Source organism: Macrotis lagotis, chromosome 6 (assembly GCF_037893015.1).
Source record: "Macrotis lagotis isolate mMagLag1 chromosome 6, bilby.v1.9.chrom.fasta, whole genome shotgun sequence".
NCBI classification, from domain to species: Eukaryota; Metazoa; Chordata; class Mammalia; order Peramelemorphia; family Peramelidae; genus Macrotis; species Macrotis lagotis.
In genome coordinates, this window is record NC_133663.1 from 79,467,311 (window position 1) to 79,492,454 (window position 25,144).

The 25,144-nt window shown below is 33.1% G+C and overlaps 1 protein-coding gene across 12 annotated transcripts in view; it reads right to left on the bottom strand.

The window, feature by feature from the left end:
* Positions 1 to 25,144, bottom strand: part of MAP2 (microtubule associated protein 2) — a 344,929-nt gene that overhangs the window by 134,679 nt on the left and 185,106 nt on the right. Inside the window, exon 5 of one of the 12 annotated variants that reach the window (XM_074191475.1) lies at positions 12,889 to 12,973. The exons of the other annotated variants lie outside the window; for them this stretch is intronic. The gene's annotated coding sequence lies outside the window, so the exon portion shown is untranslated. The remainder of the gene's footprint in view (positions 1 to 12,888; positions 12,974 to 25,144) is intronic. 12 annotated transcript variants of the gene reach the window in all.

The window sequence follows — 25,144 nt, forward strand, 5'->3', positions numbered from 1 at the left end:
ACTCAAAAGAAAGTGTATGGGGACAGAAAAATGTTATACATTGAGAAAATTCAAAGACTTTGGCAGGAAGACTTTCAAAGGACTTTGGAAAAGGAGGAAAAAAAGGTCTGTGACTTTTTTTGCTCTCTTTCAAGAACAGTGCCCCACATATAACTTTCTGACTGCCAGACCTCCTCAAATGCTGTCCTCTTGTGACCATATAATCCTAAAACACTAAAGGAAGAAGGAAAACAACCACAACATTGACAAAGCATGCCTGGAGAATGATTTGGACAGCAATTTTCTTTCATTTTAAATCTCAGAATTGATCTAAGTAGCCTTGATCCACTAATTCTTTAGCGTAGTATATGGATTTGGAGATGGACCAGACATTTGAGGTTATCTATTCCAATTTTCCCTTTCCCTCATTTGACAAATTGGAATTCTGATGTCCAGAGAGACAGAGGTAATTGTCATCCTGGCTGACAGGATTAACTTTCTTTACAGTTATATTATCTTAAAAGTTGAAAAATGTTAAAACTCCACAAGTATCAGTCTCTTCATTTTTAAAAAGACAGAACCTTGCTTGTAGTCTCTCCCATTCTTAATCTAGTATCCACATAAACCAATATAGTCTTTCTAGTTTATCTTTAGCAGCTCTCTCTTACTTCTAAGATAAAATACAGCCTTCAGTTCACCATTTAAGTTCTTTCACAATCTGGCTGTGACTTACCTTATCAGTCTTCCTATCTGATACTCTCCTTTACACATTCTACCTTGCATCTAAAATAGACTACTTTCAGTGTCTTAAACTTAAGCAACCCACCTTTATGCCTTTGTACAAACTTGAACCCTAGCCAGGAATTCACTCTTTTCTCACCTCTACCTCTTAAGAATCCTAGCTTTCTCCTAATGTCAGGTCTGAAATAATTTTTAATTCCCTTAATTGCTAGTATGTTTTCCTTCCTCTTCAATATCTTGTCTTACTGTATATGTATTTGAACATATGTTGCAGACAGTAAACATGAGCTTCTTGAGAAAAGAGATTGCTTTTCATTTCCTTATAATAGTGTCTTGAATATTGTAGGTATTTAATAAATGCATGTTTGATTGGATTGGATGCCTGCTCCATTGCCTAAAACTACTTCAGAACCTAATGGCATAGTAGAGAATCATGGTCATCTATAATAGTGTTAATAGGTATGGAATTGTATTATATACAATTCTCCCTCTCTTCTCCACCCTACTACAGTCACTTTAATGCAGTTAAAATTGGTGGACTTTAAGAGAAAAGGACATCATAAAAAGGCAACGTGAATCCTACGGGATAGTGTCTCTAGAATAAAGGTAGGAGGAGATTGCTAGCTAATTGTTGCTAGCTGATTACATATAATTCATTTATGTATTTTCTGATTCTGGCCATGAAGGTCTCTATCATGACACAATTGTATCATTCACCCTCTGTTGTATTCTGTGCCTAACAGGGATATCCCTAAAAACAAGGTACCTGAAATCCTGCTGCTTTCAGTCTTTAGAATTTTTATAGCATTTTAAGATCTATAAAGTGCTGCTTCTAATATGTATATATATTCATATATATATATATATACATATATATATATATATATACATATATATATATATATATATATATATATATATTCTCTTACATTATACCCTAGGGATATCTTGGTATCTTGGTCAAAGCATTTAATAAAAAGGCTACAGAATGATCAAGTGAACAAAGGCTAGTATAATATCTCATTGGAACATGAATCTGAGTGTAGTTAGTTCTCTCCAGATTGCAATTACATCAGTGCTTAGCCACAGAACATTAGGACAAATTCATCAAAAGAATGTGTAATTATTTTTTAAAAAATAAAATTTTATTGATGTCTTTTGGTCTTTACTATTATTTAGATTTCTACCTATATTGTCCCTTAATCCCAGAGAGGGATTCTTTAAATAGAATTTTTTTTAAAGAGGAAGAAGAAAAAATAATCATTATTTGTAAATACTTTGAAAAAAATTTGATTTTATATGCTGTATTTTGTCTTTTGAAACAAACATCCCTACTGCATGGAAGTGGAGAGAGGTAACTTCTGATATCTTTTGAGATCAAGAATAATTGTAATTTTGAAGTTGTTCTTTCAATTTTATTGCTTTTTATTGTTTTATTTGTATTATTAAATTATTGTTTAATGGTGTTATTTATTTATTATATTATTTATATTATATCATTGTTTTAATTGTATTTATTTTTTTGGCTACTTTCTTTTCATCAGTTCATACCATTTTTTTATGTTTCTCCATATCCTCATATTTATCATTTCCTGTATTCAGGGAATATGGAAATCTAATGTGAAGGTCTAATGTCTAGTTTCATCATTTTAGCTGGTTATAATTCAGATGCCTTTCTTAAGTCCTTTGGATATACCATGTCTTTGAGATCATGGCATTGCTAGTAAAGACCTTATTTTGTTACAAATCCAAATTCACCTGCTGTTTCCCATCTGTCTATCTGCCACAGCATATATGAATTCTGTTGAGAAGCTTTTTGGCTGAGACAAAGTGACTGAGCAGAAGACTAGGGTTGGTATGGACATGGGAATTATAACTGTGGTCCAAAGAAGTCAATGATTCATTCTCTTAACTTATTCATGTTCCTTTATCCAGACTACATAGCTATCCAATGTTGACTGCCCAGGCTGCTATGCACTTACAAAAGGCAAGACTTTATTAATGAGAAGAGCCTGTAACAATGAGGAGCAGTCTCATACCTGGGTTATGATCTCCTGAAGACATATTGCAAAAATGAAATTATTTTAACCCACTTACACCTGTAACAATTAAAGGCCTGAGGACCCATGAAATTATGTGTATGCAACCACACATTTTTGTATGCAGATATACACAAATGCTTTATTTATGTATGTAGGTCCATATATAGAAATATAACTTTATTTGAATATTATTTAGTTCTTCAGTGATTCTATGGATTTTATGCATTTAAAATATTCTGAGAAAGGATCCATGGATTCCACCAGATTTTCAAAGGGGTGCATGATACTTCCAAAGGGGCTAAGAACTTCTGTACTAGGAGAGGATCAAAATATCACAAGTTCTTGTGGTTCATTCATGGCTGAGTTTACAATAGGGTAAAAATCCAGTTATCTTGAATCCATCATCTTTTTTTTTTTTTTTTTGGTATAGTGTTAAAGAACATACTGGAGAACATAATTAGCCCAGTGGGAAAAGAAAACTGGCTCCCACCCCTTCTTATTTTCTGATCTTGACTTCAAATATAATTTTTCAAGATTCACTTTCCTAGAGTGGGAGTGAGCTTTTCATTACTAAAAAAATGTTTATAATTAATCCTTTTTTTTTTAAAAATGATTTTTTTAGCTAAATGAAATTATACCAGTTAGAGGGGTGGAGGAAAGAAAAATCAAGATCAAGGGCATCTTTTTTCAACCTTAATGTTATTACATCTAGGTGTCCTGGACCATCTGTTTCATCTACACAAATATGTTTTCTTATCAATAACCAAAGTATTCATATGGGTATCATTGAGACTTCACCAAAAAAGGGGGCAGAAACGACTTGGCAGAGAGATGCTCTGATATAAAAAGATTCCTCTTGCTTTACTATATAGTTAGCATGGAAGGAAGTATCTTTATGAGTGGGGAGCTCTTTCAAATGTTAGCAGGCTTTTCTCTTTCCTATTATCCTGTCAGTGTCTCTGCAATTGCCTTTCTCCATGTTTATTTTGGAAGGGTGTTGTATTAGTATGCTTTACTTAATTGGCTTGCATTTAGCAAAGAGACACGCAGAGAAAAATCATAGTTGGAACACAAGGAGGAGGAGTAAATAGAAATAGGCTCAGAGGAGTACCACATAGAAATCAGGAGTTCCAAAACCATGGCCAGCTCCCAGAAAACCGGAGGCATTGCTACTCCCTGAGAAGACCTTAATCTTAAAGCTCTCAGTGGCTAATTAGACCTTATTGTTAAGATGCTTGGGATTGATTTATATAAAAACACACAAAAATAAGATTAAAGGATGGTTTTAAGAGCAGCAAGTGAGCTAATGATATTCTCAGTGCCCCAGCTGTTCTAATAACTATCTCATTTTGAAGGACAGACAATAAGAGGTACTCACAGTTCTCTGTTTTGTCTGCCTGGAATCTAAGGATTCTGGCTACATTCAGAACTAGTGAACACAATAGGCTTCCTCACATTCAAGGTTCTAATCTTGACTCTTTTCTGAACCACTATGGGCCAGTGAATGAGAGGCTGACATGATCTTTTAGAGTGTTCAGAAACTTTAAAAAATATGTTAGATTTATTAGTAACAGATTTATTGCAATGTATTGACATCTCTATGAAAACACTAAGAACTGACAGTCATGAACTCTTCAGTTCTGAGCTCTGATATTCCCATTAATGCTACGAGTATTTCTTCTGCCCCTTCCAGCAACTTGTATTGTTACCAGGATATCTCTTGTAAGCCTTTGCATGCTTTGTAATTCAGCTTCCCTTCTCTTGCTAGGAACTTGTGAAGATATAAGACTTTGAAAGAGATTCCATGTTGGGTAAGTGTAAATAGGATCTAGGAGCATAGATTTAGAATTAGAAATGGCTTTAAAGATTATATTTTCTAGTTCCAACATTTTACAGATAAGGAAACTGATCCAGAAAGGTTATGTGATACCTAAAGTCATAAAGATAGGAAGAGACAGAAATGAATCTTCTTTATTTTCATCATTTTATCATCTTCCATCCTCTCTGTGAGAACAACCAAAATATATTGTGCTGAATATATCACTAAAATTTATCTCTCAGTTGAGGAAGGAAAAAGAGTTCACCAAGAAGAAATAAGAATCCATGAATTTTTTATTTTGAAACAGGTACATTTTCCTTATTTCTAAGCTTCAAAATTAATTGAAATAATATCATCAAAACATGATTATGCTTCTACTTAACATTCAGAAGATGATTTTTGCAACTACAGAAGATAATGAAAGGCAGTGTTCTATAGTGGGGAGGAAATCTTGTAAAAGCATCAGACTTAGGTTTGAGTTCTAGATTCAGCATTTATTAACAAATTACATTCTATTCTACTCCATCTTTAAAATGGAAGAAAATAATACCCCAAAGTGATGACTTCCTAGGTTTGTTGTGAGGGAAGTATTTGAAAAGGAATAAAACATGTGAGCTGATACTATTCCAGTTGAATTATTAGAAGTTTTCTCTATCCCATGGAATCCTGGGAATATCTAGCCCTAAAAAAGGCAACTATACCAACAGACACAAGAAAACACCCCAAATTATTAGGGTATGGAGAAACTAACACTATTCCTCTTAAAAATATTGAATAAGCCCTTTTCAAATGGATATTTTATTAAAAATGAGAGCAGCCTATACCATTTGACTTTCACTTGTCACATGTAAGCTCAGAATGTTCTCATCTTTTTGGTGATCTTCCATATGCAATTTTTTCCCCTCTGATGAGCCTCTATAGTGCACAATGTGGCTATGCTTCCCAAGGAAGGTGTTTGGGAGTCATTTTCTTCCTTTGTTCTCTACCATGTTCCTCTGCATATTCCTGCCATCTGCAATATAAACCAATGACCTATAAATTTTCTATTTAAAAATAACTTGACTCTTTATTCATTTAATTATTTATTTAAAATTTCCCTGACTGTGACTGCCTCATGAAAAGCACAATCCATTTCCAATTGGACCCTGAGGGGATAGCACTTATACCTTTTCAATAGACAGACCACATTGAGAGCATCCTCTTTGTTAATATTCAGTCTATTCCTGTGGAAAGGGTCAGGGAATGTACAAAAAAGGTTAAGAGACTCTTCTATATTTTAGGTTAAAGCATAAAAAAAATTACAAAATTATTTTTAAGAAAGTATTATCCTCCTTAAAGTTCATGTTAGACTTTCTGATAGAATTAGAGGTTTTTTAAAAACAAAATACTAACATTATTAATAATGAAAAATCATCTAGATAGATTAGGTAATGTGGGTCAAATTATAAACATTATTTTTTTTAGGTTTTTTGCTAGGCAATGGGGTTAAGTGGCTTGCCCAAGGCCACACAGCTAGGTAATTATTAAGTGTCTGAGACTGGATTTGAACTCAGGTACTCCTGACTCCAGAGCCAGTGCTAAACATTATTTCTACACGACTTCCATGTTAACAGTTTACCATTTTACCAATGAGAAATTTTTCGCCCCATGAGCAGATAATTGGAAAATATGAGGCAGTCTTTGAAACTAGATCTTTTAACTGTAGGTCTAACATGGCAGTTACCCAACAGTCAATATATTAGAGAGCCTTGAACTCTTGAATGGGGATCAGTGGGGGTCATGCCAGAATTCTATTTTTCCTATTGGAGAATTTTCTGAATTATAAGCAATTAAGGAAGCATAGGACATGAATTTTGATCTACAGAATACACCCAGCTCATATCTTAAGATATGAACTCTTTCTACTAAGAAGAAATTCTAATACTGAATCATATTGGAAATGATCCCTTATCCTTTCACTGAGAACTTAAAAAAATAAATCTACCAGTTGGATTTTAAGGACTTGGAACTCATGTTCTCATGTTATTCTTGCCTACAAAACTGCTACCTCTATGGGACTCTCTTAACAGCTGTGTTTAGAAAGATGCCCATGTGTTGTGTTTTGCTTGTTACAAATGTGTAATTTTGTTGGTGACAGTGGTTTCCATGAGCATCTACTGGGGATTATTATAAATTCATGTGTAGCTCTTTGCCTTTGCCTATGAGAATTAAGGAATAGTATGTTGTGCTATCTTTCAGCATTCTTGAAGGGCTATATAAGGTTGTTTTTATGGAAGGGATTCAAGTTCTTATGCTAGATCCGAGAGGCAAGAGCTCGAAGCAATAGGTGCAAAATATAGAGTCAGATTTAAGTTTGGTGTAAAGAACAATTTAATACAAATTAGAACTGTCTAAAAACTTCACTGCTTTGAAAGCAGGAACTCTCATCTTTTATCTGTCTATCTATCTGATCTATCTATCCATCCATCTTTCTGTCTATATACTTGCTTTATTGCTTTTTGTTTCAGGATTCTTTGCAAGGTAGCACTGTCTACCATTTTTGGGAATGCTTAATAAATTCTTACTGATGACATTGAAACCTATGAAATTCATATCAAATCAATAAACTTTGATTAAGTATTCAGAGTGTACCAACCACTGAACTTCTAAACATGGGGATACAAAGAAACAAAAACAGTTCCTACCTTTGAGGAGCTCACAGTCCAATGGGAGGACAACTTGTAAGCAACTATAAATTGTTAACAAAATTTTACTGAGCTGGTCTCTCACCTAGGCAAAACAGGGCATGCCAGGGATAGTGTGCCAGAAACCAAGTAGCAGTTTAATTAATTAGTTTCATTGTAAGGAACAGATTTGCAAATTGGGAATTCCCTTGATTAGAACTCCACCTTGCCATAGTGAAAACAGAGATATACATGAATCACAAGTGAGAAGAGATCTGGGAAAGTAGATCACAACACAATCCTTACTAAGATTTAGGTGGTTTCTCACAGGACAATACAGGTAAAACAGTTCTTGGGTACAATTCTAGTCAAGTCTTCGGTGTTGTTATGATTTTGCTTACGTACAGAAATGTTGATATGTTTTCTGATTCATTTCACTTAACATGCACAATCACAGAAAGGTAGAATCCTAACAGGGTAATGAATCATTTTAGGGGGGCATTGTGAGGACTCCTAAGTCAGAGTCTTCTGGGAAATGGACCCCTAAAATCAACCTATTAGTAAATTCATTATACATATCACCTTTAACAATATGAAAATCTTGATCTCCTTTGACAGTATAAGTAAGATATAATGCAGGATAAATTGTATATAATCTTAGAGGGAAGGGCCTAGCATTAAGGATAATGTGAAAAGGCTTCTTGAAGAAATGTTCTCAGATTTTTTTTTTGGTTAGTTTTGGATTTTTTTTATACAAGGCAATGGAGTTAAGTAACTTGCCCAAGGTCACACAACTAGATAATTAAATATCTGATGCCAGATTTGAACTGAGGTCCTTCTGACTCCAGGGCCAGTGCTCTATCCACTACTTCACCCAACTGTCCCCAGATTGTTTTTAAAGGAATAAAATAAAATACATATTATGATCAAGGAAAACCAAGCTCTAATGAAAATAAACAATTGTTCCTATCCAAACTCATAGATACCTTTAAATTTATTTATGCATGACCCCTTGAAATATTTACTTGCTAAACCAGTCTTAATTTTTCTTACATTTCCATTTCTGCAGAGGGAATTTCATAGCTGGTGCTGCCTTCTTCTCCTGATTGGTCATCATTCTTTTGACCACATTCATTTCTTTCATACCTTGACCTACCATTGATAATAGATGACCAAAAATGTAATTTGGCAGCCACTGAAATCACATTTAAAAGAGCAGGACCCCAGACTAAGAAGGTCTGCTATAAAGCAGTCAAACAATCCCTTGTTGGGTTTGTAATAGAGGGGATTCCTGTTAAGTTGAACCTATACATTTACTACAAACTTACTCTGTGTGAGCTAGTTTCTGCTCTCAAACTTTTATTTTATTATGGGGAATAAAGAAAAATAAGATAAATTTATTAATAAGTAAATACCAAAAATACAAGAGGAATCAGGAGAGGATTCCCATGGGAAGTAGTATCTAAGGTAATTCTTGAAAGTTAAGGGTTTTAAAAGATGAAAGTGAGGAAGGAATGCATTCTAGGCTTGAAGGGAAGCCTTTGAAATGATTCAGTGGAGATGAGATGGAAGGCCAAGCTTGAATAATATTACCTAAGGTAACACTACATGAAGAATTGGATCTCTCCTAGAGAGATGCCAGGCAGAGATAATTGTGAATCACTAAAGATTCTTTAGAAAGTGAATGACAAGGTCAGAGCTTTACTTTAGGAAGACTATTTTGGAAGCTGTAGAAAGAGGACAAGCTAAAAGTAAGGAAAGCAATTAGAAGGCTACTACAGTATTACAAATGAGAGATGATGGTTAGGACAGAGGCTATAAAAATAGGAGGAAGTGGCCTCAAAAGTAGTGATATTGGGGGCAGCTAGGTGGCGTAGTGGATAGAGCACCGGCCCTGGAGTCAGGATACCTGGGTTCAAATCTGATCTCACACACTTAATAATTACCTAGCTGTATGGCCTTGGGCAAGCCACTTAACCCCATTACCTTGCAAAAAAAAAAACCTTAAAAAAAAAAGTAGTGATATTGGATAACTTGAGTAGGTAGTAGAATTAAGATGAAACTTTTTAAGGATATGAAAGGTATGTTTGTAAGAAATGAGTTTGTACATAAGCATAGAATGAAGATGACAGTGAGATGGCAGAGTATGATCAAATGTCATCAATTATATAAGGAGAAGGTAGAGCTGGGTAAAAGGATCTCAGAAATCTCAGGGCCAAAAAGCAGGAGAGATTGGAATATGATGCTGAGATATAGGTTTGGGCCTGATGACCTTTGTAGTCCCTTTCCATTTTGAGATCCTGGACTTATCTAAGTAGGTACTTTTTGTTTTGAGGAAGGTATAATAGAAAAGAATCATTCTTTGGCACAACATTAATGTCCCTCAATATTTATGAAGATTTTGATGATTCCATCTCTTAAACCTAAATACCACTGAGGACCAGAGACAAATTTTATCCCTAGATATTCATGCAGTGATTGTATTCTGAATTCTATTTTTTTTTAGAATAGTCTAAGCTTTATCTGCTTTATTAGGCATAGCACAGGCTTCATTCTTTTCTTTATTGGTTAATTTGTGCAAGGTTAGATAAAAGTATTAATCCTCATGTATATGTCTCAAGCATTTAAACTGGGAGTGATGGGTTTCTGTAGTCTTTAAATAACAGAGGTCGAAACATATGGTTATCATACAATAGGAAAACATGTGACCTTTTTCTATCTATTTATTACTTCCAAAGTAGCTTTAATTGCTCATCCTGTGGGAGGGAGGATGAGGCAGGATAATTCTTTACAGCAATGATTTGAAGAATTCTTATAAAGAGGCTGTTTGTACTGGGATAATAGCATAAATGTCTTTTGGGGGTAATTAGGAATTCAATAATAACATGAAAGAAAACTTTGCCTCAAACCCCAACATTAATTTTTTAGCAAAGGAGTAATATTGTCAACTATGTTTCTAGGACACAACCATATCTAATTGTTGGAAGAAAAATTACTTCTACCAAAACCCCAGGTAATACCCACTTTCTCCTACCACAGAGGGGTACGTCTTAAAACTATATATTATATAATATATTAACCTTACTGAAATTAGATCAAATAAATTGTAATGATAATAAATAATGTTTCATACATGCTTGTTTACATTGGAAGTTATTTTTCTCAAACTTAATTTTGAGATCTTCTAAATATAAAGCAAAAGACCTGAGTTCAAATTTGACCTCAGAAACTTGCTAGCTGTGTGACCCTTGGCAGCTACTTAACCCCCTGCCTCAGTTTCTTCATCTGTAAAGTCAACTGGAGAGTAAGATGGCAAACTGCTTCAGTTTCTTTGCCAAGAAAACCTCAAATGGATCCATGAAGAGTTAGGCATGATTGAACAACATTAAAGTACATAACAACAGATACGTATCCCATCCAAAGGATTGTTTTGGGGTGCTTTAGTTAAATTATATGAGGTAGAATGAAAAGTTAGTACTTAATTTAGATGATAGCTGAAAGATTTTTGAGTTAGGGAATAGCATGATCAGTGACATCATTGTATAGGATGACTTGGATGGGCTAGAGATAGAAAGACTAATGAAATGGTTTAAGCAGTATCTTACTTTCATGATTTCATAGACTCTGGTCCCATCTCCCCTTAATCTTTCTCCTCCTAAATTAATTATACTGCTTTTCTACTTAACTTTCTATGAAAGATTCTATGTCTATAATTATTCTACATAACACTTTATAGCTCTGTTAGGATCATGAATTTAGAGTTGGAAGGAATCTTAGAGGGCATCTATCTAATCTCATTTTATAGATGGAGGAACTAAGGCTTATAAAAAGGAAGCCACTTTTTCCAGGTAAGCAGGTAATAAATGTTGAAGCTGAGATTCAAAGTCACATTCCTTGACTCTACATCCAATAATACTACTTTTCTAATATGAAGTAACAAGTACATCAATATTTAATTAGTGGACATCTCATTGCTTTGTTCAAAGGTAGAATGAAAATTGTTTTTGTTTTACAGTGATGCATATATATGTATATATATATACATATATATATATGTATATATATTCTTTTTTTTCTTTTGGCTTCTGTAGCATATTTGACCAAGTATATTCACAAACTGATCTATAAGGATTCCATGATTCTTATATCCTTGGCCTAGGTATAAATTTTTATTATGGAGTTTATCACCTCCTCAATATATTTTTTTTATTTTATCCTTTACATGTATTTATTATCTATTTTTCACAGCTTATTATATAATTTTCCCCTTGACATGTTTTTCTCATATACAAATAAGATCTTTTTCAATAACGGAAGTCATGCAGGTAGGATGCTTTTAGAAAAAGCAGGAAAGACTTACATGAACTGATGCAAAGTGGAGTGAGCAGAACCAGGAAAATAGTGAACTCAATTACAGCAGTATAGTACTATGAAGAACTATGAATGATTTAGCTATTCTTATTAATACAATGATCCAAGGCAAACCCAAAGGACTAATGATGAAACATAGTTTTGGCTTTTAGAGAAAGAACTGAATATGTACTGAAGCATGCCATTTTTCAGTTTCTTTCTTTCATGTTTCTCCTTCTATTTTAGTCTTCTTGTGCAAAATGGAAATGTTTTACATGATTGCTCATGTCTAACTCATATGTGATTGCTTACCATCTCAGGAAGCTGGGAAGGGAGAAATATAATTGGAACTCAAACTTAAAAAAACCCCAAATCAAATGTTAAAAAATTGTTTTAACATGTTATTGGGGAAAATTATTTATATGTATGTATATATTTATATTTGTATATGAAATTATATATATAAATCCTATACACATGCATATATCTATCTATAAATATAATAGTTGCCATGTATTTAATACTTTGTAAAGTATTTTGCATATACCATCTCATTTGTTTCACAAACAATCCCATAAGGTTGATGCTATTAATCTCATTTTTTTCAGATGAAGGAAACTGAGACTGAGATAGATTAAGGGACTCACTTAGGATCCCACAACTAGTAAATCTTTGAGGTGGCAATTGAATTCATGCTGATTCCATTTCCAGCACTCTATCCACTATACTAACTAGTTGTCTACTACAGGTTGTTATTTCCATAATCTAGGCATTTATTCCCCAGAAGATCTTGACTGGGAGATTTTCTGTAAACTCCTTTTTTTAATGATCACTGAAATCATGAAATCATTAAATAATATTTATACTAGACAAAATTAAGAAAACATTGAATAAGATAGATTTCAGATCAGATCTCTGAAAAGGCCCTGTTAGTTATATTTTTCTATGCAACAAAATGAATTTTTTTTGTTCTATCTGTCAGTTTCTTATGCTTAGTAAAATTTTTCTTGAAATTTCATGGTAATTAAATTTTAAAACATAAGTAATTTTGAGTAAATTTCTTCTTTCATGAAAAATCTTGATGGATTAAAATTTGAAAGGAACAGCAAATTTTAAAATGACTCTGAATGAAAATTCACTGCAGATATGACCAATATAATGATGTAAGAACAATGGAAAAATCCCATAAGTCAAATAAGCATTTCATATTCAAATTACAGATTAAGTAGGGATGAGACCTAATTATTAACCTAGGAATTCAGGTCAGCAATGCTAAAATCCACATTTGTCTTACCTCACTTGTGTCCAGTGGGTAGATCCGGTGAAAAAGCACACCCGGAGGAAATGTTAGTCTTTACTGATCACCTCAGATTATTCCTCTTAGGGGTAGAAGAGGAAAGACTGATGAGTCTTCTCGCATAGAATATTCCAACACTGTAAACCTAAATTCTATATACATCTAAGCCTGTCTATTAGACTGACAATTAGGAGAGTAAGGGGAAATATTTTATTTAGCTTTGATGTTGAACTTTAAAACACCGAACTCTAAAGGCATTAAAAATTGAACTTTGAAAAAATAGTTTTTTGTTTGACATATAACAAATGGTGCCACTTCTAAGTCTTGTGGTCACCTTCAGAACCATTTGAATTAAGTCAGCTCATAATTCTGTCCAAACTTACAAGAAAAAACTCATGTCCACCACTTTGTAATGAAATAATTGTCAAATTCCATTCTGAAAATAATTTCAGATCAATATATTTATTGAGTACAGGTAGTTTGTGATTATTTCTAAAGACTGATAAAAATAGCTTCTTGAGTATTTAAAGTTCTTTGTGACTTGGTCCTTTAATATTGTTCCTGTTTTCTTAAACTTACACTATATATCTATAAACTCTCCTTGTAATTTCTTTCACATGGCACTCCTAACTTTGCCTTTGTAATGACTTTTTCCTATACCTAGAATCTTTTCTTCCCTTCTCTCTTCTCTCTTCTCTCTCCTCTCCTTTCTTATTCCTTACTCTCTTCTTTCCTCCTCTCTTCATCCTTTTCTTCCTCTCCTACCCTTATTTCTCCTCATTTTGTTTCTTAACTCAAATTTCTCCAACCTCAAGTGTGATCTTCTTCAGGTCAACTTTCCAGACTGAGCTCTCCTAGTTGCTGATATCTTCCTTTTCAAATTATCTTTCCTATATGCTGACTACATCTTGTAGTTGTCTCTCCCTTCAGGACACTCACTGAGTGTGGGGAATTTTTTAGTGTCTAGCACAGTATATATCACATAGTAATTGCCCAATAAATGTTTATTGATTAATTGTTGACTAAACTAACTGGAACTTGGGTCCATATATTTTTCAGAGACATTTATTTCTTCACTCTATATATGTCATAGTTATGAGTCATTGATGTTGGGAATAATTTTTCATTCTTTAAATGAAATTAAAATCCATTTTATTACATTTGACTTAAAAATTCTCATTTTTAACACGATAGTTAAGGACAGTATTAGATTCTTTGAATGGGATTGCTAAAGCTAGTATTGAGATAGTTAACTAATGTCAGAGGAAAATGTGGCATTGGAATTGATTACTAGCATGAGAATTAGGAGATCCTGATTCTTTCCAGGGACAGTAGATCTAATGCTGAACTTGGAGTCAAGAATATATGTTTACAAATCCAACATCTGACTAGTTTTATGACTATTGGCAATTCACTCAAGCTCTTTATGTCTTAATTTATCTCCAGAATGGAAATATTATTTTTTTAGTATTCATTAGTTTGGTATTCAAATGAGAATGCATGTAAAGCACTGCGTAAACTTTAAAGTGGTTTATAAATATTAACTATTATTTGTTATATATTTTCTTAAATAACCAATAACATTTTCTAAATTGTCCTCATTATTGGTAACACATAGACACTTAGTTTATAACATCTAAATTCAAATTTCCTACAGAGCTGGTAAAATAGCTCTGGTATTGGATGACAGAATTGGATGACAGAATCATAGAATGTTTATGCTTGAAGAAAATCATCAATTTCAATTCTTCTCCCAATTTAGTAATATCTTTCACCATCTCCCTGACAGATAGCTATCCAACCTTTACTTATCAATTTTTTATTTTAGTTTTCAGAGCAATTTTTACCCCAAATTCTCTATGAGTATATAGAATAGGGGGAAAAACAAGGAAAAATAGTCTGAAACATATGGTCCCTTCTAACCATATGGAAATACACTTTAAAATCATCAAAAGTGGAAAGATGTACATAGGTTTTTCTTGCAAGTTGAACATTGTCTTCCTCATTAATAAATAATTAAGGCCACATCTTCAAAATATATTTGGTGCTAATTCAAATCTTCTAGGTGTTCCATGTTAATGTGACAACAGCAAATCAAATCATAATTAAAATTATTGCTAGATGTATGCATAGGAGGCTTCTTCCCCTTATTTTCCAGTATGTCACTATTAAGAGATGGCTTTCCATATTATTGTTACTTTTAAAAGGCAATTTGATTATGAAATTACTCAACACCCAACAGGAAAGATAACTCATCTATTCAGAAGCAAGTGACTCATAGTATTGGTTGGCCTCAGTCTTAGTGATTCTTAAGTTATTATCATGTTAGAAAAAGGAGAGGTAGGAAAACAGGCAGTTGGAAATGAAGTAGGAAATATAAAATATGGGACTGGGTTCTACTGAACCTGGGCCCTCCTATAAGGACATAGAACTATGTGATTCATTAGCATAAAACTAGGTTTAATATGCAAATCAAAGTCTTTGCTTCTTCCTCTCTGACTCTCTTTACCCCATCTCCATCTTTTCCTCTTCCTTCTTGCTTTTGCTTGCCTTCCTTCCTGCCTTCCATCCTTCCTTCTTCCTCTCTTTTTTAATTCTCTCTTCCCTTTTGCTCCATGTGAACACCGAAAATAAACAATCTGACCTTTTATTGTGCTGGGAAACAGAACAAAACAAAAATGTCATCATTCTGTCAGCCATTCTTTTTATTTAGCCACATTATACCAGGACAGAAATAAATGCCAAGTTTGAGGTAGTTTCCTGAACAGTATAAAAGGCAAGGCATATGAAGGAGCAGATGATTTTATCAGGTACTAAATGTACCTTGCAGTTACAGTTGAACACTAAGAGACTTTGGAAGGTTATACCAACTCAAGCCGACAATCCCTTGATGCTGAAACCTGGGAGTTCCCCTTTGGGATATGAAGAGAATACTAATTTGTTATACTAAAACCTGGAAAGGAATCCTAACAAAAGTACTCTGCATGTTCTATCTTAAAACCTCATTGAGGTCATATTGATGTAAAGTTCTCAGTATCTTTCCTGTCAAACAGTGAATGAAAGAAAATCCTTGCATTTTAAAGAGTTTTATAGAAATGCTTATAAATAAGCATTTTGGTTTTGAAATGATAGCTCTCCAAATTGTGATTCTAACCAAACTGAGATTTTGGGGTTTGGATGATAGAGCAAGGCTTCTTTCAAAGGCCAATTTCAAGCTAATCTATTTTCAGAAATGTGCTGGGGCTTAGTTTCCTCATTTGTAAAATTGGATGACTTGGCCTCTAAAACCTCATCCAGCTCTCACTCTATTCTTTCAACATCTTTTTTAGCTATAGATCAAGGAAGAGTTTGTGTGAATTTTCAACCTCCTCACATATCCCAGCTTCATTTTGGATGTTAGTTTTAAAATCTCTGTGATATAATTAGTGGTATTATTAGTATGATCACATTTATCCTATTAGTGTATTTGAAAAAGAGTCAAGAGAAACCTAGATTCAAATTCTGACTGACAAAAACTGACATTTATCAGTTTAAAAGTTCCTTCTACTTCACAATCTATTATACTGTGAACTCTGAAACTCAGTTTTCTCATTTTTTTTTTGCAAGGCAATGGAGTTAAGTGACTTGCCTAAAGTCACACAGCTAGGTAATTATTAAGTGTCAGGTCATATTTGAACTCAGGTTCTCTGACTCCAGGGCCAGTACTCTAGTTTTCTCATTTAAAAAAAAATCACACAATAACTAATTTGGGATTATACCCAAAGGACAAAAACTGTGCACATCCTTTGAACTAGTTACACCACTGTGTGAATCTCAAAGAGATCATAAGAAAGGTTGAAAAACCTACACATGAAAATATATCAATAGCAGTTCTTTTTGTAGTTGCAAAGAATTGAAAATGGAGGGGATGCCCCTCAATTGGGGAATGATTGAACAAACTGTGATATATGGATGTGATGGAGTACTATTGTTCATTAAGAAATCATGAATGGCTAGATTTCAGATGAACATAGAAAGACTTGAGTGAAGTGAGCAGAGCTAGAAAACCATTATACACATTAACAGCAACAATGTGTAATGATCAACGATGATGGACTTGTTCTTCTCAGCAGTACAATAATCAAAGACAATTCCAAAGGATTTGTGATGGAAAATGTAGACCAACACATATTATTTTCAAATTTTCAAATTTGTTTTATATTTTTGTCTTTTTTCTTTCATTATTTTTTCTTTTTTTTCTGATTCCTTTTTCACAACATGAATAATATGGAAATATGCTTAACATAGTTATTAGATTACTCTCTATCTAGGGGAGGTGGAGAGAAGAGGGAGAAGGGAAAATGTGGAACCCAAAACCTTAAAAAAATGATTGTTGAAAACTATCTTTACATGTAGTTGGAAAAATAAATTTATTTTTAAAAAATCACATGAATAATATCAATAAGAGTGTCTTTATAGAGCTGTCATAAAGTTCAAATATGATGGTGCATGTAAAAGAGTTGACAAACCATAAAGTACTATAGAAATGTCAATTGTTAATTATGTTTTCCTAGATTTAGAGCTAAAAAAAGACCTCACATATCTGAGCTTCCCTGAGTCTGTTTTCTTATCTATAAAATGATAATGATACTTTACTCACCTCAGAATATTATTGACAAATCAATATATATCAAATGAAAGAATATATATATATGCACATAAAATACTATAGAAATACCAGTTATTTTTTGATTTATTCATACATCCCATCCTGCAGATGTATTTGTTCTATTTCACCTACATTCACTGTAATTATAGAGGGGAAAAAACCTCTTAGAAAGATTTTACATTTCCACTCCTTAGATTTGGTAATCATATTCCAAGGGAATTTGCCCATCTGTAACTATGAAAACTGGTATGACAGTCCAAAGGTTTTAAGTCTCTCCCAAGCGTTTCCATGGGGAGGGCATTTCACCCTAGGAGTTTATTTCAGTCTGGAAAAAAAATGTCTCAAGATTTGCCAACACTATAGCATTTTGGCTTTCTGGCCCCCTTCTACGTCGTCTGGCAAACTATAATTACTAGCATTTTCTTTTTACAACAGCCTAATTACTTGTTATTTTTGCTTTAGAAATTTAAGAATCTAACAGTTCTCTCCCCACAAACAAGAAGAATGAGAACAATGTTTTAGACATCCTGGTCTGCAGAAGGTGGGAAAATGTAGGCTCCTTTTTCCAAAAAAAAAAAAAAAATCAGATGGGTGGAGGTTATTTGGGTGAAATAAAAGAGATAATTTTGTGGAAATCTTTACAAAAAATTCCAAAATAAAAACAAAGAAATTACATTCAAAAGGATCTCTCTTTAAAAATGTCTCATTATGTTAATATTTCAGATGAAAACCTCAATTTAAAAAAATATTGGCATGGTTTTGAAAGGCAGCCAATAAAATACTCTTGCTCTCCATTTACATGATTCCATTGGAAGATTCAAGACCCATATAACTTGTCTTTCATTTTTGTCTGTTAATGGCCAAATGACCAAACTAGCTCATCTGGATTAGGTCAAATTAAGACATGGATTTGTACAATACTTTTGTGACAAGGACAGGCAGCATAGCCTCACAGCATATATAAATATCTACTAAGAATACCTGATTGAAGCTATAATGAAACAGATGCTGTTCTGCTAAGCCCCAAACTTGTAATTAAACTGCTCACATTTTTCTTCCCATCTGGAATCTGTAATTTCATATGGGGGTATCCTGAATCAGACTGCTATCCATTTCCCCTAAAGGGAATCAATAGGTGAATTATTGCAAATTTGAGGTCACATTCGGGATAGAGGATGTAAGCTTTCTATTACATTGTTTGTGACTTCTCACTGCTAAGTGAAACAAAACTTCAATTAACTGGAATGTTCAATAAACCAGTTTTCCTATCACCACCTCTCTCACAAATTCACATTCCTGTTGTGTACTGCTGTTTATATCAACTCTGGAATTAAAACAATGGCTACTGATTCTTTAACTGATGAAAGAGGTGGAGAATTCACTGGAAAGCAAGATTTTCCTTGGAGGATTTTAATTAAAATACAAAAATTCTTCTTCTTATATGAGATAATTATTATTATAAAATGATCATTCTGTTACACTGCACAATTCCTATTCAACCCTGCTCCATCCCCCAAAGAATATATCAATAGTTTTTCTCAGAGAGATGACAAAGGATTAGAAAGGAAGGAATTTAGAAAAAGACAGATGGTAACCATGCTGGTTAAGTAAGCAAATCTACCCACCCACGTTCTGTGAATACTTTGGATAAGCTTGCTTGAAAGAAGTTTACTTAGTGTCTAATTCTTTTTCTTCACAAAAGGAAAAAAAAACACATTATTTGAAAAAAAATAACCTTCCAGACTGTCAGCTTTTTGATAAGCCTAAAGCTTATAATGGTAACTTAGCCAAATAAAATCAAGTGTGTGTGTCATTTTGATTGTTTCCTCAATAATATATGAACAAAAGCTGAAGATTTAAGTGTCTTTTTTTTCAAGAAGTTAAATAACAAAGATGGTATGTGTGTCATTATACCAATCAGCAGTATGTTTGTCTGGGATACTGACTAATATGAGAGTTTTTCTTTGACCAAAAAAAAAAAAAAGAATCTGATGGGTGGAGAAATGGTGATGATGATGATGATTAGAAAAAGAAGTGACCTTAAACATTCAACCCAATATAAATTCATTATTTTGTCAGTAGATTTTTGAGCATCAAAGGAGACAGCTGCCCTCTGGAAACCCCAAGCTCTAAATGAATGATAGGACAAACTTCAAAAATAAAGACTTATCTTTGAATACTCAAGGGACATATAAAATTTTAATATTAACCACCATTTCCACTTAGAGTGAACAGGAACACATGTACATATCCTGATTAAATTTTTTGTGCTTTATTATCTTATAAAGAAGGCAGATATGATATCTTCACATATGAGTCATTGATATGATGATGTCCCTAGACATTGGAATATAATGAATGATACTGGATCTGAGTGCATTTTTAGAGATTTTTTTTCCCTCCAGGAAGAACAAGGGGATATGAATGTAAATGAACTAAGTATAAAGAGATTGTGAAAAGAAATATTTGCTTGAGTACTTATTGAGTAAATATTTATTTGCTATCAAATATTTCTGTTACTTAACAAACCCTCCCTGCTAACATATTCTGTAAGGCAAACAGTCAAGTTTTAATATTCTGTGATTATTTCAGTGTGATAGTTTCAACCTGCTAATTCTGTGATATTACCTCTAAGCATTCCTAAAATTTTAAGGTTTTTACTTATTTTAAAGTATTTAATTGCCAATACTAATAAATTATTTATGGTTTATACTAGTCCGTATATCCTTGTAGGCAATCTTGAATAAGAGAAGCAGTAACTACCCTAAACAAATAGGGAAAGGGCATTGAACTTGTAGTCAGAGAATATGGGTTCAAATTCCAGTATGGATCACACTCACCACCTGTTTTGCCTTAGGTCAAAATTGATTCTCCTTCTCTTATTAAGTATATGGATCTACTTAAGAATTGAAGATACCATTTCTGATTTGTATCATGAGATCTAGTTTGTAGTCAAACAACAAAAGTAACTTTCCATAATTATAAAAAGCCAATTTGAAAGTTCATTTGTTTTTCTGAGTCTCGATTTTCCTGCACTAGATGTATCCTAAGATCCCTTTCATCCCTAAATATTTAATTTTCCTCCAATGGAAAAGTGAAAAATTCAGTTTAATCAGTTTGTAGACTGTCTTAAAGAACAGATAGATGGCAATATTTTATTTTAGCCCAAACCAAAGTGAATGGTCTCCATTAGCTCTGAGTCCTTCCCCTTAAAATACGTGGTTCAGAACCATTAAAAAAAACAATATATTTCATTCTCTCTTGCTCAAATTCATGCTTTTATTTTGGGATTGGCTAACTGACTCAGATAGAAATCTCCCCTCCCTTTTTATCGTAAAATATATTTATGGAATAAAATAAGCATTTCTATGACATAGTTACAATAAAAAGATGATTGCTCATAAAACTACAAGTCTACTAAACATTACTTGCTTTTGCTTTCAAATATATAACAAAATTATTATGTAAATTTATTTTTTCTTTTCTCCCCTACCACCCCCAACCCTATTTCTATTTTAATTAAGAAATTAATTCTTAAAATTTTATTGCCACTTTTTGGGGGGATGGATTTGGGACATATTTGGGATATTTATATATCAGTGATTTTCCAAGCAGACTGTCCAAACTTGAGTCAATGATTCTGTAACCAGAGATGAATGAGTTAGCCATTAGTCTGATATTTCTGATTTGCCATAGTCATATGTTAACTTGCTTGTACCTACTCAGCCCAACCAAGAACTCTTTAAAATGAATTTTCCTTCTTTTATGAAGTATATAGCTCTACCTATTCCTTGTATTAGGAGTTTCAGGTTGATCTCATACAACAAAGATAGTTTTTCACAACTACAAAAGTCATCTCAAAAACGTTAGGACCTTGCTTGTTGTCAGAGGAAAGACTGCAAAGGAATAATTATCGCATTCCGTTCTCAGATTTCAAAGCACCAATTCCTTTTCTCTGCAGATTGGCTAAAGTGAAAACCACCATGGCAAGGACACAAAAAGCGGTATGGATTGTAGGTGACTGGACTAAAGTGAAAGTACTAGTTTCATCAGTAATTAATTTAAATTTTGAAACGTAGTAGTAACAATATAATAAAATTATAGTTTCTTATCTAAAAATGCAATAGCAAATTTCATTGCAGAACCTACTTTTTAAAACAGGTATAGGTCTCTGACTACAGGAAAATTAATATTCTAATGTTCTTTTTTGTGGATTTCCATTTACCCATCTTCTTCTTGGTATCTGTGCCCTAATTGGTTTGTTTGCTGACTCTAAACTATAGATGTTTATTTCATTAGATTATTTAAAGAAATAATTAAAAAGAGAAATTCATTCTTCTCTTAAGAGAAAGGCAGAGATTTCTCAAATAGTTCTCTGGGAACCACAAAGTTATTTACTGAGTACATCTTCCCTTCTCAAGTAGATCATGTAAGCAGTATGAACTTGAATTCAAGAGCCCTGAGCTCAAATTCTGTCTCAGATAATTAGTATATGTGTGCTTGGGGTAAAATCACTTGATCTCTTAAGCTTCCTCATTTCTAAAGTGGAGACAATCATATTTCCCTGGTCTACTCATAGGGTTACATTCTATTTGAGATTCCTCAAGTGCTATACAAAGGGGAGTTATTACTATAAAATTAATGACTAATCTCTGAGTCTAATTTTTTTTTTTATTTTTTGCAAAGCAATGGGGTTAAGTGACTTGTCCAAAGTTCAAACAGCTAGGCAATTATTAAGTGTCCAAGGCTGGGTTATCCACTATGCTACCTAGCTACCTGAGTCTAAACTTTTTTAAAGGGTTCAGCTTTTTTGCCAGAGGATGGATGGGCTTATTTTGGGTAATGGAAAATCTAAAAAATATATTATCTCCGAATGAAAGTTGTATTCACTAGTTCTTACCTGGTTCATTAGAACTCTCCTTCCTCTCTGATTTCTACTAGCATTAATTTAAAGAAAAATACCTAGGTTTTCTTACATTTTGATTTCATTGGTGTGAATCTCAGGCTACCAACACAGATGCCAACACTTTCATTTCTTAAGAGACATCATATTGTGAATTGTAATTGTGGTAAAAAAAAGAATGCATTACCTGGAGAGTAGTTTGGAGTTTAACTTTTCCCCATTTAGCTCAACTGATTCTTGGATTTATATCATTATATTTAACAAATATTTATTAAGTACCTACCATGTATGTGCTAGCCTGTGTGCTAAATGCTAAAGATAAAAAGTAGAGTTTTGAAAAAAAAACAGTTCCTGGCTTCAAAGAGCAAATATTCTCAAGGGTAGACACATAAATAGCTGCCAAAAACCTGTCCAGATTGGAAGAGCATTCCAAAGCTTACTTTCCACTTGCAGAGCTTTTAAGGGTCACCTTCACACAAGACTTCAATTAAAAAAATGAAATAAATACAACTCTTTTAAAAAATTAGAAAGCATATGAATCTACTTCTTTCTCTGTTGTTTCTTTTCTTGTGAATTATACCAAGAAAATGACCAACCTGACCCTGTGTGGCAGGAAGGTCTTAAGAAGATAAGGCAAACTGGTTAATTTCCATTTTCTAAACTAAATGAAACTCAAAACCAAGCAAGCAGTAGACAAAGGAAGCCCATGTTGAGTAGGGGTTCAGTTACTCTTTGGAAGTAAGAGATTCACACAAACATCTGATCAATAAACTCACTCAGGACATCAGGCTATGTTAATACTCTGAAAAAGAAAATTTCTAAGTAACACTCAGCTTTAAAGAAGTTCTTACTTCTTGATAAAGTAACAAACTGTTAAACCTTTGCAAGGATGAATTATGCTTCCAAATTTTATATTAGTGATTCTTTGAACAAATGGAAGGTTTAGAAGAACATTGTAAATCCTAACAACATGGGATGATGCTCAACCTCAATGGAATTCTTATTCCATCAGTGCAATAATCAGGGACAATTTTAGGGTATCTGTGATGGAGAATACCATCTGTATCCAGAGAAAGAACCTTGGAGTTTTAAACAAAGACCAAAGATTATTACCTTCATTAAAAAAAAATAAGTTCTCTTATGTACTACATAATTTTTCTATCTCTAATTCACTTCTTCCTCAAGGATATTTTTTTTTTCTCTCAACACATTCAATTTTGATCAATGCATAGCATGGAAAACAATGTAAAGATTATCAGATTGCCTTCTGTGGGGGGAAGGGGGAGGGAAGAGAGGGTAGGGGAAAATTGTAAAATTCAAAACCTAATAAAAAGGATAGGTAGAAACTACTATTGTATATAATTGGAAAACAAATAAAACATTTATTAAAAATGTAAGGTTTTTCTCTTGATGTATTATTCTCTTTTAAAATGTGAACAAGTCCTATTCAAAACAGATTCAATGAGCAGAACAGTTGTAGCCTGCCATTTCCTCCTTTATTCTAGTGGGTATTGAATGAGAAGAGAAAGCCTGACCAGCCAATACTACTGTAACTAGCCAGAAATGATTTGTGGTACAGAATATAATCATTGATGAAGAAAACTAGAATAAATCAACATCCTTTCCATTTACATACTTGATGAATCATTAATGGCACAAGGTAAAAAAAAAAACTAACAGGCACTAAAAATCCCAGGAGCTTACATATATAGTGGGTTGACTTTCAAGCTCTTCATATTTCAGAAATAAATTACATAATTTCTCTTCATAAATAATGTATTCCAATCTATTTTTCCTTAGTACCCCTTTCCATGCAGAATATTAAATAGCTTGTGAGTATGTCACCATCTTTCCTAAGTTCAAATAATGGAAATTTGATTGAGTCATGAGCTATGGTTGGAGTTGAGACTAAAAAAAAAAAGAGGATCAACTTTAAACATTTCTGGCAATAGCACATCTCCCTTTGCAAGAAAATATAATGAAATTTAATATATATGTAGATTACTGAAAAACATCTGCAAAAGAATATTTACTTACAAATAAAAATGGGCTGATAAGTATGAAGAATTTTTAAAAATTAGACATGTGTCCATAAATGCCATGCCCACTAAATGGCTAAAATATTAACCATCATAAAAGTAGTAGAAATTATAAAGATTATCTTGACTAGTAAAGTCTATATTATCATTGCTACTATAGAAGGATTATGATGTGAGAGCAACAGGGGGAAAAGTAGTTTATTAGTAATGACAGGTATTTTTGACAACTATAGCAGTGAAATAGATATTAAGCTAAAATAACTTTTTTGCTAAGTATTTGGAAAAATATAATGTTATTTATTTAATAGGGTTCCTTTCTTCCCTATTTGTATTTATTAGGAGTCTTTTTGATAATCTGGGAGTGAACCTTGGAGTAAAGGTTGCATTCTTGGGCAGGTAAAGTTCTTTCCGAAATACAAAGCTGTACCAATCACAGTTCTTGTTGGAACAACATGGATAGTGTCTCCCCAGAAGTCCATGTGTTCTAATTCTGATTACAAATATTTGGTGAAAAAAATCTCATTGCTTCCTGACTTCTCTGGTCCTGTGACCCACAACCCAATCTGAGCTAGTTCTGTCCCATGTTTATTCTAATGGTATTATTCTAATTGCTTCCAGAATCTCTCTGCTGCTCTAGTCTGTATTACTATTTGGGCTCTCCTC